Source organism: Delphinapterus leucas, chromosome 11, assembly GCF_059928025.1.
Source record: "Delphinapterus leucas isolate spDelLeu-1000000601 "Yukka" chromosome 11, BTC_Dleu_Yukka2, whole genome shotgun sequence".
Taxonomy (NCBI): Eukaryota; Metazoa; Chordata; class Mammalia; order Artiodactyla; family Monodontidae; genus Delphinapterus; species Delphinapterus leucas.
The window spans coordinates 42853881-42869265 of record NC_143139.1 but is presented as its reverse complement, the minus strand read 5'-3'; positions in this window follow the sequence as shown (position 1 = coordinate 42869265).

Genomic DNA, 15385 nt, shown 5'->3' with positions numbered 1-15385 from the left:
GATAATGGAAAATAACATTTTTCTCAGAAGGGGTTGTAGACCTCAATACAGCATTCTTCTGGATCAAAATGGACTGTTTACCTTATATATCCTTTTAAATAAGAATGACTAAATATAAAAGACATAGCTGAAGCACTGGACATTTCATCTCTAACTAGGTGAAATACTGCCCTCAATTCCACCATGATGCTGAGACCTGGAGTTTAGTGGGTCCTAAGAGGCAGATGGTAGAGGATGTAAGTATATTTCATTATGAGGAAGGAGAAAAATTATACCCTAAATGGATTACAGCCTAGTTCTCCCCATGACCAGATACCCTCAGAAGTCACAGCAGAAGATACATTCTAATCATTCTAATTTGAAAATAATTGAGCTTGACACCAGAAATTAAGGGACCTTCAAAAGATGCCTTACCAAAAGAAAGAAAATTTAATTTTCCTATCTCCAAAAAGAGGGAAATGAAAACCTAAGACTCAACTAAAGGGCGAGAACCCCTCTTTGTTCAAATAGCCAATCTTGCTTGGGATCTATGGAGCAAAAATGCAGGAAGGAGCTTGAATGTCTGGGTACTTGGGACGAGATTCCTGCTGGTGGCAACTAATTCCACCTTCCTAAAAAGATATAATTTGGTGAAATATTAGTTACTGGAGGGAAACTATCCCTATGATATCCTTATGGAGGGGGCTGCTAGATTTTCTCTCCCTCACTGTCTCTTCCCTCTCACCCATATTTATCCTTCTCTAGGGAGTATTTAGAAGAATTTTTTCTCTTGGTTGTGGTGTTGTTTTATACATACATGAAGCAAAGTCGATGAAATCTAAAGAACTAGAAAGGAAGATGGGGACATCCATTTTCTCTCCTCGCAAAGATTGCAGCACTCACTTGCATAGTCAGAGAAAATTTAACTCAGATAACAAGAAATATCTTTCAAGGTATAGAGACCACCTCAGACTTCGTGCACTTGATGGCCTTCAGCATTTCTGGGGAGCGTGACTGTTGAGTCCTGGTTTTTGAACACTACTGGATAGTACACAGGCTGGGGGAACATGTATTGTGATGGGTGTGCATTGTGCTAGCATGGAGACATTTACAGGTTGGTCATGACAGGGGTGCTGGTGAGGGCAGGCTGATGATGGTGAAAGAAAAGGAAATACAGTGAGGATTTGAGCTTGGGGAAGACCCCTTGAATCCTCCAACTCCAGCTCTCTGCAGTGGGGGCCTTCTCTCCTTCAGCTGAGCCACTATAAGCAAAATGGGAAAAAAGACCATCCTCACGTTTCTGCAGAGATGCTATTCCTAATGCATTAAGGAAATCTTATACAATTCCTCTCCTGCTCTGAGGCCTTAGGAAAACCTCTTTCTGCTAGAATCTGCATTTGTGATTTGAAGCACTTTAACTCTGTTTTCAGTGCTTGGTTTATTAATGAATATCTCTCCGAAGAAGTAATGCAGATTTATTTCTCTCATCTATTATAGACCTATCATCTCTAGACAAATAAGTATATAATATATGCTTTGTTCGGTGTTAAGGGAACTTTAGATAAATATTAACGTAAGATACGTGCCCTCAGATACCCATCTCCATCTAATTAGGTAACCTTTGTAAAAAATTTAAAAATATTTCCCTTGAATATGAAACATAGTCATGTTTAAATTAAAAACAAATTAAAGCCTTTATTGTCTTTATGCCATTGCTGAGATGTGTGTGTGCGGTTTGGTGGACCTATGGTTTTGTGGATAAAGATATATGTTGACACAGACACATAGGTTTGTTAATCCACCTCCACCAGTGTTTTCTCTGATGCAGAAAGCTATCAAGCAGACATGGTATTCAGGCATATGTAAGGCAGAAATTCTTTTTTATTACCGAATTTTGTTAAAAATCTTATATTTAAGAGAGAATAAAGACACCATGTCTGAGGATATCCAGGAACGACTTTGCAGTATATAATTCTCAGACCCATTTCGCCTCAGCCATAATTAGCGGAATTATGCGCCTGCCAGAAAGCAAATTGCCGTCTCGTCAAATCTGGCAGAATCCTGGCGTTGGCACTGTTCTTTCAGCGCAATTCTTTTCTCTGCACAGATTTTTAGGAGATTCGGGTCACTTCCGAGCCTGGATGGCGAGTCCCCTCAGCCAGAGCAGTCAGCGGCCGCCTGGCTCCGCCGGGAACACGGCGCCAGCATCTAATTCCTTTCTCTTTTCTTTCTGGATTGATCCCAGGACTTCGAGAGTTCTTTCGTTAATTATAACAGGCTGATTTTTAGGAGGGGGGTTTGGTGGTTTTTTTTGGTTTTGGTTTGTTTATTTGTTTGTTTGTTTTTCCATGTAGTAATTATTTAGTATTGGATTTCACTAACTTCGACTAAACTGAAGCTTGGCGAAAGCCGCTTGCACGCAGGACAACCAATGGCCGACACGGGAGGACAGCGGGACGAGGACCCGCGCTGGGAAGCGCCTGCTCCGCTCCCGCGGCGCCCGAGCAGAACCGGCGAGCCACGCACAATCACACCCGTAATCCTCACTGATGCACTTGCGTGCGCTCTATGGGCACTGATAGCTGAGCACACAGGTGGGTACTTTTCTTTGTGGGGCAGAGCAGACTCTAATGAGATCCCGGAGAGCTCTGGGCATGTGGGAGGCGCGAGCCGGCGCGGGTGCCCGGGCATTCAAGGACATGCTGCTGCCAACCGATCCGGAGGTTTTGCAAGTTAGTACCCTGTGCCTCCGGGGGTTCCGGTGCTTATCTACAGGGACACATCCTAACTGCGGATTTTTTGTTGCTAACCACCACTGCCAAGACCAAGAATCAGCCAGCTTTCCCTTCCTTCTCTGTCTGTCTGCTTGTTCCTGTGGAAAGGGTACTTCTCAAATGGGGAAACCCTCCCCCTATTTTGTTTCTTATGCCCAGTCTTCCGATAGAGAAGTGGGGTGTGTGTGTGTGTGTGTGTGTGTGTGGGTGGGTGTGTGTGTTTAATCATACACTGACAAAGATTTCTCAAAAAAAATAGTTGAGAGAATCCCTGGTTCAAAAAAAAAAAAAAACAGTGTGGAGAAGTGGATGGGTAGATGGGTGGGTGGAAGGGCTGCAGGCCAGAGGCAGGGAAGCCATGAGAACAGACTTCTGTAAAGCTGACTAAATCTCAGTTGGTGAAAGTGTAAAGGAGGAAAGCAAATTATTCAGATGTTAGGGATCTCAGTATTAAATTCTGGGTGGCTATGTTTTTGTTGCCATTTGCTCCTATAGTACATATGAAGTGGCATAGTCATGTTTCATATAGAAACTCATGATGACAATATCCCCATACAGTTGGGTATGCTTCAGTTATACTTCTAAACATGGTGCACTGTAGGTCTACCAATTTCCGATATTAAGTTTTTCCTTTAAAATACTTCGTACTTTAAGTAGCAGGGACAGGCTCATAAACAGTGGTGAATTTCTCTTTTCAAACATTGCAAGAAAAGCAGGCTCACTGCCTTTTAAAGGTTAGCCCCACCCTTGAAAAGAAAAGTTTCCCAAATGTGATTTGTCCTAGGAAGAAGAAAGCCCAATCCCATCCCTTCTCCCCTCAAGATGACTGCTCACTTAGTCTTGGGGTTCTGGCCTCTGGGTGCAGACAGAAGAGTGCCTCTTGCAAGGTCCAGAGACATCCCTCCTCTCTCCATGTTGGCCTCTCAAGGCTCACTCCTTAGGATCTGAACCCGGCAGGGATCTCTCAGATGCTCTGCCCAGCTCGGAATAGGGATCTGAATGTGTCAGTTGAAGTCAAGTGGAGTGACGCCCCAAATCCACTCTGCAAGGGCATATTCAGCCTAAGAATTATGTGGAAGGGGCTGGTCCTCGCCCAGCTTTGATCATCCTGGAAAAAATACCTGGAGGGCCGGGAAATATGTTTTCCATCGACATAAGGAGAAAACCCGTGTTTTCTTTCTCTCTAGCTCTCTCTCTCTCCATATATATGCATTTTGATAACTATATCTAGTTCTATGCCTTTTATTGCAACAGAAGCAATATCCTTTGAGGAACTGATGCCCCAGAAAGACAGACTCTGTCCTTTTAAACCAGGAAGAATGCACAGAGGACCCGTTCCAACATCTTGGAGCACACTGCACCGGTCTCTATTAGATTTTCCTTTTTTTCCTCTGTCTTTTTCCTTGCCAGGGACGATGAACCTCCACAAGCAATCAGAATTCTCCTCTTCCTGAATTACACAAATAATCAAAAGTTGAGAGGAAGAGTTGTGGGAATGTTTTCAAAACCTCGCTGTGATGGTGTTTTCTAGTACTGTCCCCCCACTCCCACGGACAGCCTTCAGGCTGTGACCCGCCCCAAACAGTGAACCTGGAGAATGAGGTCCACGCTATTTGAACAGGAAACCTATCTGTAACAACTTTAAAATCTGCCTTGGTTACAAGGTAGCTTCAGTTTCAAGAATCTAAAGCTGCGGGGGAGAGTCCCCCATCTCAAGGCCTAAATGGCCCCTTTTTCTGCCCTCGGGGACAGAGCCAGCTCGGAGGTACACGCTAATAGGGGGGATTCTCAGCGGAAAATCCAGTGGGGTCATAATCTCGCTCCGGATCTTTATTTTAGACTTCAGTCCAATTATTTAATTTTCTTCTCTCCCAGGGCCGTTCAAATTGCTCGGGAATATTGCCTTCCGATCTGCCCTCGAAAACTGATGACCTCCTCCGGCCGAAATCAGGCGGAGGAAATGGCAGAAGCTGAGCAGGGAGCTCTGGGCTGAGAACTCGCCCTCCCCTTCCCGCCCCGCAGCCGCGTGCTTTGGCCCGCGCTTTCGGGACCGCGACTTCGAGGGGTGCGGGCTGTGATGCTTTGGGTTTTCGTTCCGTCCTAACCCCCCGGTGATCTGGGGTCCAGCGGCCCCGACGCCGCCTCCATGGAACCTTCCGAGGCTTTGGGCGGCTGGGGTAGAGCACGTCCCCCTCCGAAGGAGCCCCAGACGGTTTGCACAGTTCCAGGCAGACGTCAGGTTCTTTTCTCAACCTGAAGCAAACGAAATCTTCAGGAGTCACAAGCTCAGTTCCCAGACCAGGTGGCGCCTGCCCGTTCACATCTTTGTTTTTTTGAAGGGAATAGATTTAAAGGAAGAAACAAAACAAAACACCTCGAATGGGGAGAAACGTATTTTCAAACATTCCTAGCGGAACTTCCCAGAAGCTGGGTCCCGCGGCAACGTCTCCACTTTAGGGGACCGAGTCACTTTCCCGCATTCGCCCTTCCAGGACCGATCGCTCCCCAAAGCCGTTTTTCCAGAAGTTCGACCCCCTGTCCAGGCAGCGTCGGAACTTCGGCAGCCTACGGCGGGTACCGGTCTCCCGCCCTCGCGGGGCGAAGCACCAGGGTCACCAGATCTTTGAAGCCTTTGGACTCTGCTTTCGCGTGGATGGGCAAGAAGGAGTGGCGGGAGTGAACTGAGGGATTACTGACTCCCGACACCTCCAAAGACCGCACTTCGCAGCTTTGGAACCCCCAGAGCTGCCCACGCCGACGTCCTGCTCCTTTATGGCATTGCGGGCATGGGGGAGTAAATTCAACCCCTAAGTGTCTACACTAACGGATTCTTTCCTCCTTAAGTCTCTTTCATTTTACTCAGCAAGCCTCGGCTGCTCTTTGCTTTGGGATTTAACAGACCTCCCTGCTCCCCCAGTGTGTTTTTCCAGCGTGCGTTCCAGATCATCTCAAGAAACCCAGCAGGGAAGGGCGCTTAATGTAAAACTCCAGGGCAACTAGGGGGACAGGAAAACACTCACTTCACACATACATGAATAAAGTAGTGAGCTTCGCTGCAGACTGGTACGTCTGGGGGAGAATGGAGATGCCCTTTTATTTTTAATAGCGGGCTAGAGGCTCGAAATATAGGTAACAGAGGGGATCAAGTTGCTGGAAACTTCGCCTTCGGTGACGTGTCCTAAAAGCTGCTCCCACCAGGGGTGAGACTTTGAGAGAAGCGAGTGGATTTTGTTTTGTTTTGTTTGTTTTTAATTGTAAATATTCAAACTTTTCTTGAGAGGACCTCGTCCCTGCCAGATGTGTCTTCTGATCCTACCAGAATGGAACACGTAAAAAAAGTTAAATCCAGTTTTGGAATTAATCGAGTGTAAAATATGATTTTGTCTAGGGTTGAAAGACCAGGCAAATCTTCTGCTTTCACTGAATTTTTCTGACCTCTGTGTCCAGTGGTAAGTTTTACTAGATTGTTTTCAATAACAAAAAAGATTTTTAGGGTTGTGTCCACTTCCAGGCTCCCCAAGACCCAGGGGTTTCAGGCACATCTTCATTACACAAGAGGCCAGAAGTTCCATGGGAGAAGAAACCAGTCTCTTGAGAGTGGAAGGTCTAGGTGGGCAAGCTACAGGATCCTGTCTGTCTTCGTGGCCACGTGATGGCGGTCACCTCTGTTCTTTCACAGAAGTCCTCTCTGTTCCTCCCCACCTTTTCTCTCTCCCATTCATCAACACACACCATCTGGAAAAAAGTCTCTTTGGGCAGTGATGATCTTCCTTTTGAAGAAAGAAGTATTCTCACAAAGATGCTCTCTATAGTAGTTGAACCATTGGTTCTTCTCGAGAATTTTCCAGGTTGGTCTCTATAGCAACTATTTTCCCCAAATCTGGTAGCTCTTCACAGCTGGACTACATTCCCCAGCTTCCTTTGCAGTTTGATGTGGCCATGTGACTAAGTTTTAGTCGATGGAATATATATGCCATTTCCTGGCCAAAGCTTTTAGCAAGTGGATGTGTCCCCATCCCCTCTCCCAATGCTTTCTGTCCACTTCCTCCATTTGATGCTGACCTTGAGGCCCTAAGGAATAGTGGAGACTCACATGGGAAGAGCCTGGATCACTGAATCACATGTGGAGGAGAACTGCCCACTGACAGGAATCATTTGCCTAAGACCTTACCCAAGGGAGAAATAACCTTCTTTTGTGTTTGTTTCACTGTACATTTTGGATTTTATTCTTGACTAACACGCTCTTTACAGACGAAATACAACTTGAGTTTTGTCTTCCATCATCCCTTATAAGTGTCAACGGAAGGTAGGTAATCTTTCTTGGGATTAAAACTCTAAGAGGCTCTAAGACTCTTCTGCCTCTTCTTACGTGACAGTCCGAAAACAGCTTCAAGTCATATACACAATTTCAGATCTGTACTTAGATTGTCCAGTCCAGCGTATCTTCAAGATCCTGAGTCTGATTTAATGTGAAATCTTCTCCTCTCCCTAATTCAGGATTGCTTCAGCCTAGATGCCTGTCGAGGGAAGGAGGGGGTGATTTTGGCTTATTTCTTAACCTTGGGTTTCTTCCCCCGCCCCCATCTTCAGCTGCTGTTTCAGATCAACTAGTGGTTCAAGAGGCGGAGAGAGTGGAGGATTGGTTGGAACAATGTTTAGTGATTTTGAATTGTGGAGATAAGCTAACTAGACCAGGGCTACTGTAGTGGAAACTGCGTAGCGCTAAATGAAGCAGAACTTTGGCGATTCGTTACTTAATTTGACATATAGACAAGAGAGTGTAGATCTAGACAATTTAGGATTTTTAAGTAGATTTTCTGAATTATTGGTTTGATATATATCCAGATCTGAGTAAAGAATCACCGTTCATTCACTAGGTTGTGTAGAAATGGCCCAAACTGGTCCCCTGCAAAAGTGGCTGGTATGACAGCATTTCTCCAAAGGTAATGAGGATACATTGCCTTGAACTGGTTCACCCGAATTACCCCCATCGTCTTCCCTAAGACTGTAGACTAGACTCACCCTCAGGAAATGAGCTCCTGGTTTTGGCCCTTTCCAGCACTAGGAACTGGGCTCTCTCCGTCCTGAAGTTCTGTTATGCATTCCACTTCTCTTATGGAAATCAAAGCGGCTAAGTCAGTTAGTTAGAATGCCTGTCAGACTCTCTGGCATTTTTGAGACACTGGCACCCCTCTTTATAACCAGTGGCAAGACATTCAGGCCAAACTTGGGGTCGCCAGTGGGGGAGAAATCCTGTCCGGCCACAGCCTGCCAAATGCAGAAGTGTTAATGATGCAGTTACCTTTGTCTGTGGATGATGCTCGACTATAAGATTTTAGGCCTGTCTACATGCTGATAAAGGAAAAACTTCAATCCTTCATCGGGTTATTTCCAAATATCTAGATATATGGTAGTGAGTGGATCAATTAGCCAGAAGACATCTTCTTCCTGCTTACAAACAGTTGCTTGGCATTACACAGACCTGATTAAGTGTGCATGTTATTGAGTGGCATTCTCTGAGCAAAGAGCTGTAGCGCAGGATGTGGGCAGAAAAAAAGCATTGAAATCTATGGGTGAGACTCATCTAAACTTGGAAACCTGCTTACCGTTGTGAGCCAGGAGGGAGTTCAGATGTCCACAGATAACAACCAAATCAGTCTGGAAATTAGCCTGGTCTTTGGAAAGAATGGTAGATTGGGTTAAATGTTGAATTATCCCTCCTGGATGACGACTTGATCCACTCTCTGTAGATTGTGTCCAATCTTCTAATTCACTTTTTCAAGCGTACAGTTGGGTATATTCGTCATCATGCGCTTTCTGGGAACAGTCAAAGTGGAAAGGGACTTACATTCAAAAGAAGAGGTAGTGGGTCTCCTTAATGAAACATATTATTCTGACAGTGAGGGCTGTTAGACAATGGAGTGGGAATAGAAGAGTGTGATATACAGTTCCCTTGTGTAGCACTTTGAATACTAGATCTTTTCTAATTTGAGCAGAAATGGATGAGTACTAGACTAGAGACAGGGGCATGATCAAGAGGACCTCTCAAGACCCCCTTTTTTCCCTTCTTTTTTGCTTTTGGCTTCTATAATTTTCTGATAACAGCTGTACCTGTAAAATGTGTCAGATTCAGTAGCAGGGTCAGGGGCTGCTGTCACTTGGCAGACTTCAACAACATGACCCTGGCAAAGACTTTGGAATAAAAACATCAGGAAAATAAACACTCAATGCTCCATCGCCAGAGGACCGGCTGGGAGCTGTCAGGTTGAAATACTAGTCTACTTGGGAAGGGAAAGAACAGGAGCAAGGCCTCCAACACTCCTCTCCTCCTAGAAAATACCCCTCAAGCATCAGAACTGATGCCAAACACATCAAATTAATTAAGAAAAGAGATAAGAGAGGTATTAAGGCTAAGCTTCTACCCTAGCCAGTCTGTCAGTCAACACCCCTATCAGGAACAAGGCACTTCCCGCACTGGGAGAGGAGACACCACAAAACAAGAGGTGAGGCTGTTCCCTGCACACAGGGAGCCTTATTCCATCTGTGCGGGGGATGGAACATAGGCTTAGGACCCAGACAAAAAGATGAGAAGACTGAGAGACAGGAGAGGTGATGGACATCAGTGCAGGGGGAGGAGGAGAGGAAGCTGCAGCTGGAGGAATCAGACAAGAGAGGAATCCCCGGGGAGGGTCGATCCCTCGGAGTTGGGGAAGAGAAATGAAAAGGGGCTGAGGGCAGAAGTGGGAAAAGACTTGTGTCCCAGATTGGGCAATGGCTTGTGCAGTGTAGAGACTGGAGAGGACAAGGTATGTGCTGGTGTGGGCAGCACAGGGGCCTGGTTGAGCAGAAATTCTGCAACACGAAGTCACGGGAGAAGAAGCTGGACACTGTTGAATTATAAATCTGGCAGGATAAGATGAATCAAACATGAATTTCTGGGTAAAGGTGTTTGTGACAATAATGCTGACAAGGGGAGAAGCTTTTGTTCCGGCTACCTTTTTTTTTTTTTTTTTTTTTTTTTTGCGGTACGCGGGCCTCTCACCGCTGCGGCCTCTCCCGCTGCGGAGCACAGGCTCCGGACGCGCAGGCCCAGCGGCCATGGCTCACGGGCCCAGCCGCTCCGTGGCACGTGGGATCCTCCCGGATCGGGGCACGAACCCGTGTCCCCCGCATCGGCAGGCGGACTCCCAACCACTGTGCCACCAGGGAAGCCCCTGGCTACCTTTTAGAAGTAAAATCCAAGCATATGAGGGGGGATGCAGTCATCTCTTGTCAGAAACATAAGGCCAACAGAAAAAGCACATTGCTTCACCTGTTCCAGCATGAAATAGCAATAATATCTTCCAGCTATAGCAGGAGTATCCAGGGAAGAGCCAAGAAATGTGTGGTAGCGTGTGACTCTTTATATGTCTCCATGTGTGTGTTTAAGGTTTCAGGTACATGGGGACTTCCCTGGTGGAGCAGTGGTTAAGAATCCGCCTGCCAGTGCAGGGGACACGGGTTCGAGACCTGGTCCGGGAAGATCCCACATGCCGCGGAGCTACTAAGCCAGTGCGCCACAACTACTGAGCCTGCGCTCTGGAGCCCGCGAGCCACAACTGCTGAGCCCACGTGCCACAACTGCTGAAGCCCGCGCGCCTGAAGCCCGTGTTCTGCAACAGGGGAAGCCACCGCAATGAGAAGCCCGGGCACCGCGAGGAAGAGTGGCCCCCGCTCACCACAACTAGAGAAAGCCTGCATGCAACAAAGACCCAAAGCAGCCAAAAATAAAATTGGTCAACAACAACAACAACAAAAGTATTCTAAAAAAAAAGGTTGCAGGTACATGTCTTTGTATGTTCTGATTGTGTTTCTTCTTGAACACTTTAGAAAAGTATACAAAAGATGCACCAACAAATAGACTAGTGCATTAAATTAGTAGGTAGATAGATGATAAAGTTTGAGAAATATAAATCCATGGAGGAAAATGTAATACTAACCCCTCAGTATACACGCACACACACTGAATAACATTCATATATATATTACAAATGCACATATACGAAGATATACCATTTCAGGTCTGTACAGAGACATAAGTGCTATTAACTGCTATCCATTTCACATTCTAAGAGAATAACAGACATTAAATGGTGTTTAAATCATCCTATCTATTATTTTGTCTATAAGAAAGAATACACCTAACCAACTACTTCAAGCACCATAGTGCCTGTTTAAAGAACTACAAAAAATTAGTCCGATATCTAACCTGCATTAGCATGTATGCTGTAGAGGAAAGTGCACTGAATCCTGTAGGAATCAAAATATATGAATTATTAATCCACATTTATCACTTAATACAGAGTATGCTTTGTTTTTCTTATAAGAAAGAGAAATTTTCTTTTTTTAAAAAAAAATATTTATTCGGTTGTGCTGGGTCTTAGTTGCGGCATGCAGGCTCCTTAGTTGAGGCATGTGAACTCTTAGTTGCAGCGTGCATGCGGGATCTAGTTCCCTGACCAGGGATCTAACCCGGGCTCCCTGCATTGGGAACGTGGAGTCTTAACTATTGCGCCACCAGCGAAGTCCCCAGAGTATCCTTTGGTAAGCCACTTTCTCTCTGACCCTGTTTCTTCATCCATTAAGTGTGAAAGTTGTTTATAAAATCTAAGCTTCCTTCTAACTGTAGTCTTAGAATATATTTATATATTTTAGCTATAGCTATATATATATATCACACAATGTTATTCAGGTGCCCAGAAAATTTGGTGGAAAAGAAAATTAGAAGATGACCATAGTTGTCTACAAATGCCCAAATAAGTTTTTCAGTTCTGTTTTCTAATGACAAAATTCCAAATATTCTGATATTGTGAGGACTGAGGGGTTAATGACAGAAAATTTCACCTTTCAAGAGCTGAGTTGGTGTCGTATGGACAATGAAACTGAGAATGAATAGGTCTATAGTCACTTGTTCTACACAAATGTTGGAGATTATGATGGTAGATTACACAATGGAATGCTTTAGATAAGTCAGTGAGAAAATCAGCTACGTTGGCCATTTGGCATTGGGTAGTCAAAACAACTTTTTTTTTAACATTTTAAGCAGATTGACTGTTTTTCCGTGTTATGGATGTGTGCCCATTTCCTCCACAATTAGTGCTCGGGCCCTCTTCTCTCTAGATCTCTCTCTACCCTCATCCCAGTACTCAACACAGAGACTTTGCTCTGGTCTCCCAGAGCAGCCACATTCTGAAAACCTATTAGTATGCCGTAATGTTCCACATATGTATGCATGTTGAACATACAAACCGTCAAATAATAGCATGCTCTTTTTTGAGGGCTCCTAGTAGAGCACTGGCACTTGCCATAATATTCCATTACAAAAAATGAAAAAAAAAAGTCTGCAGCTGGTAAACTTCATCCTGAATGTCAACAGGGGTCTGATCCCATAACACAACAGTCTGAGATAACCTGCATCACAAAGCCAAGACTGGCTGTGATTACTTAGCATTTATATAGCACTTTATCTGGGTTCTGTACGTCAGCATCATTAATGGGAGATAACTCACCAGGAGTTACAGCTGAGAAAAAAATTCATGACAAAAGAGGAAGAAAGGGGAGAAAGCTTAAAGGATTTGAGTGATTCCATAGGGGCTTGTGGTTACTCAGTAATGGGGAGAGGGCAAAGATGTTATTTAAAGAGGACAAGGAAAGCTCTTTTGTCTCTCCCCTGTGAACAGGAGTGACTGAAGGTGCAGAAGGAGAGAATGAGTTCAGACAAGGAAGAAAAACCATGCCAGTGAGACTCGCTAAGCCTGAGTTTGACTAAAAGAATTTATAGTTTGTCTTCTATAGCACCTTAGATCCCAGGGAAATTATCATCTAGCAAAGACTGTGATTAATGGTTGGAGGGTGGTTCTGTCTGGAAGCAAGGGGATGGACAAGATACTTTTTAAAATTGGCTTCCAAGCCCAGAAGTCTATTGTCTATTTTAAAAACTGGAATATCAAAAAATTCATCAAAGTTTCATTGTGGCTTATTTTTTTGTTCTACAAATTTTTTAAAATTGAAGTATAGTTGATTTACAATGTTGTGTTAGTTTCTGGTATATAGCAAAGTGATTCAGTTTTTTGTTTTTTAATAAATGTATTTATTTATTTATTTTTGGCTGCATTGGGCCTTCGTTGCTGCACGTGGGATTTCTCTAGTTACAGTGAGCAGGGGCTACTCTTTGTTGTGGTGCGCGGGCTTCTCATTGCGGTGGCTTCTCTTGCGGAGCACAGGCTCTAGGCGCACAGGCAGGCTTCAGTAGTTGTGACATGCAGGCTCAGTAGTTGTGGCGCACGGGCTTAGTTGCTCCGCAGCATGTGGGATCTTCCCAGACCAGGGCTCGAACCCGTGTCCCCTGCATTGGCAGGAGGATTCTTAGTCCCTGCGCCACCAGGGAAGTCCCAATTCAGTTATATATATATATATATATATATATATATACACACACACACACATATATACACACATATACATATATATACATATATATATTCTTTTTTTTTTTTTTTTGTGGTACGCGGGCCTCTCACTGTTGTGCCCTCTCCCATTGCGGAGCACAGGCTCCGGACGCACAGGCTCAGCGACCATGGCTCACGGGCCCAGCCGCTCCGCGGCATGTGGGATCTTCCCGGACCGGGGCACGAACCCGTGTCCCTTGCATCGGCAGGCGGACTCTCAACCACTGCGCCACCAAGGGAAGCCCTCATATATATATTCTTTTCCATTATGGTTTATTATAAGATACTGAATAGAGTTCCCTATGCTATACAGTAGGACCTTGTTGTTTATCCATTTTATACATAGTAATATGTATCTGCTAATCCCAAACTCCTAATTTATCCCTCCCTCACCGCCTTTCCCCTTTGGTAACCATAAGTTTGTTTTCTGTCTGTGAGTCTGTTTCTGTTTTGTAAATAAGTTTATTTGTGCAATATTTTAGATTCCACATATAAGTGATATGGTATTTGTCTTTCTCTTTCTGACTTACTTCACTTGGTATGATAATCTCTAGGTCCATCCATGTTGCTGCAAATGGCATTATTTCAATCTTTTTCACAGCTGAGTACTATTCGGTTGTGTATATGTACCACATCTTCTTTATCCATTCATTTGTCGATGGACATTTAGGTTACTTCCATGTCTTGGCTATTGTAAATAGTGCTGCTATGAACATTGGGGTGAGTGCATCTTTTTGAATTAGGCTTTCTCCAGAAAAATGCCCAGGAGTGGGATTGCTGGATGATATGGCAACTCTATTTTTAGTTTTTTAAGGAACTTCTATACTGTTCTCCATAGTGGCTGCACAAATTTACATTCCCACAAACAGTGTAGGAGGGTTCCCTTTGCTCCACACCCTCTCCAGCACTTGTTATTTGTAGACTTTTTAGTGATGGCCATCCTGACCAGTGTGAGGTGGTACCTTATTGTAGTTTTGATTTGCATTTCTCTAATATCAATAATTAGCGATGTTGAGCATCTTTTCATGTGCCTATTGGCCATCTGTATGTCTTCTTTTGAGAAATGTCTTCTGCCCACTTTTTGATTGGGTTGTTTGGTATTTTTGATATTGAGTTGTATGAATTATTTATATATTTTGGAAATTAAACCCTGTTGGTTGCATCGTTTGCAAATATTTTCCCCCAGTCTGTAGGTTCTCTTTTCGTTTTGTTGATGGTTTCCTTTGCTGTTAAAAAGCTTATAAGTTTGATTAGGTCCCATTTGTTTATTCTTGCTTTTATTTCTATTGCCTTGGGAGACTAATCTAAGAAAACATTGTTATGACACCTAGAGGGGTGGGATAGGGAGGGTGGGAGGGAGGGAGACGCAAGAGGGAAGAGATATGGGGATATATGTATACGTATAGCTGATTCACTTTGTTATAAAGCAGAAACTAACACACCATTGTATGTCAGAGAATGTTTTGCCTATATTCTCTTCTAGGAATTTTCTGGTGTCATGTCTTATACTTAAGTCTTTAAGCCATTTTCAGTTTATTTTTATGTATGGTGTGAGGGTGTGTTTTAACTTCATTGATTTACATGCAGCTGAGCAGCTTTCCCAATACCACTTACTGAAGCATAGTGGCATTTTTATAAAGTACAAATTAACTCTGTTATAATACATAAGAATGTAATCATTCAATTAGCTGGAAGTATGGAAATGATCACTGGAGTATCAGCAGATTGAAAATTGCAAGGCTGTCTAGCTGTGGTTCAATGCTCAGAGCGTGGGTTTAAAGACAAAAGATGAGTTTTAAACTTGGTTCCACCACTTGTTACCTGTGTAAACTTTGGGAAATGATTTAATCTCCTTGAGACTTAATTTTCTCATTTATTAAATGGGAATTTTGTAGAACATATTAATAAAATGGGCTTTTGTTTCCAGCATTAGAGCAAGTAAAAATGCTTTACTATAAAACACTTAGAAATATGGGATAAAATATAAAATATTTTTAAATGCATAGCTGAGCTTGTTAGAAAGAAAGAAAAGTCTCCTAAGGGACCAAAAATAAGAAGAGAACTGAAAACTTGAACTGTAAATGAGAGAGCTGATCCTGGAGGTTCCCTACGGCATATTTAGGAGTGGTTGCTCGTCTTGGTAAC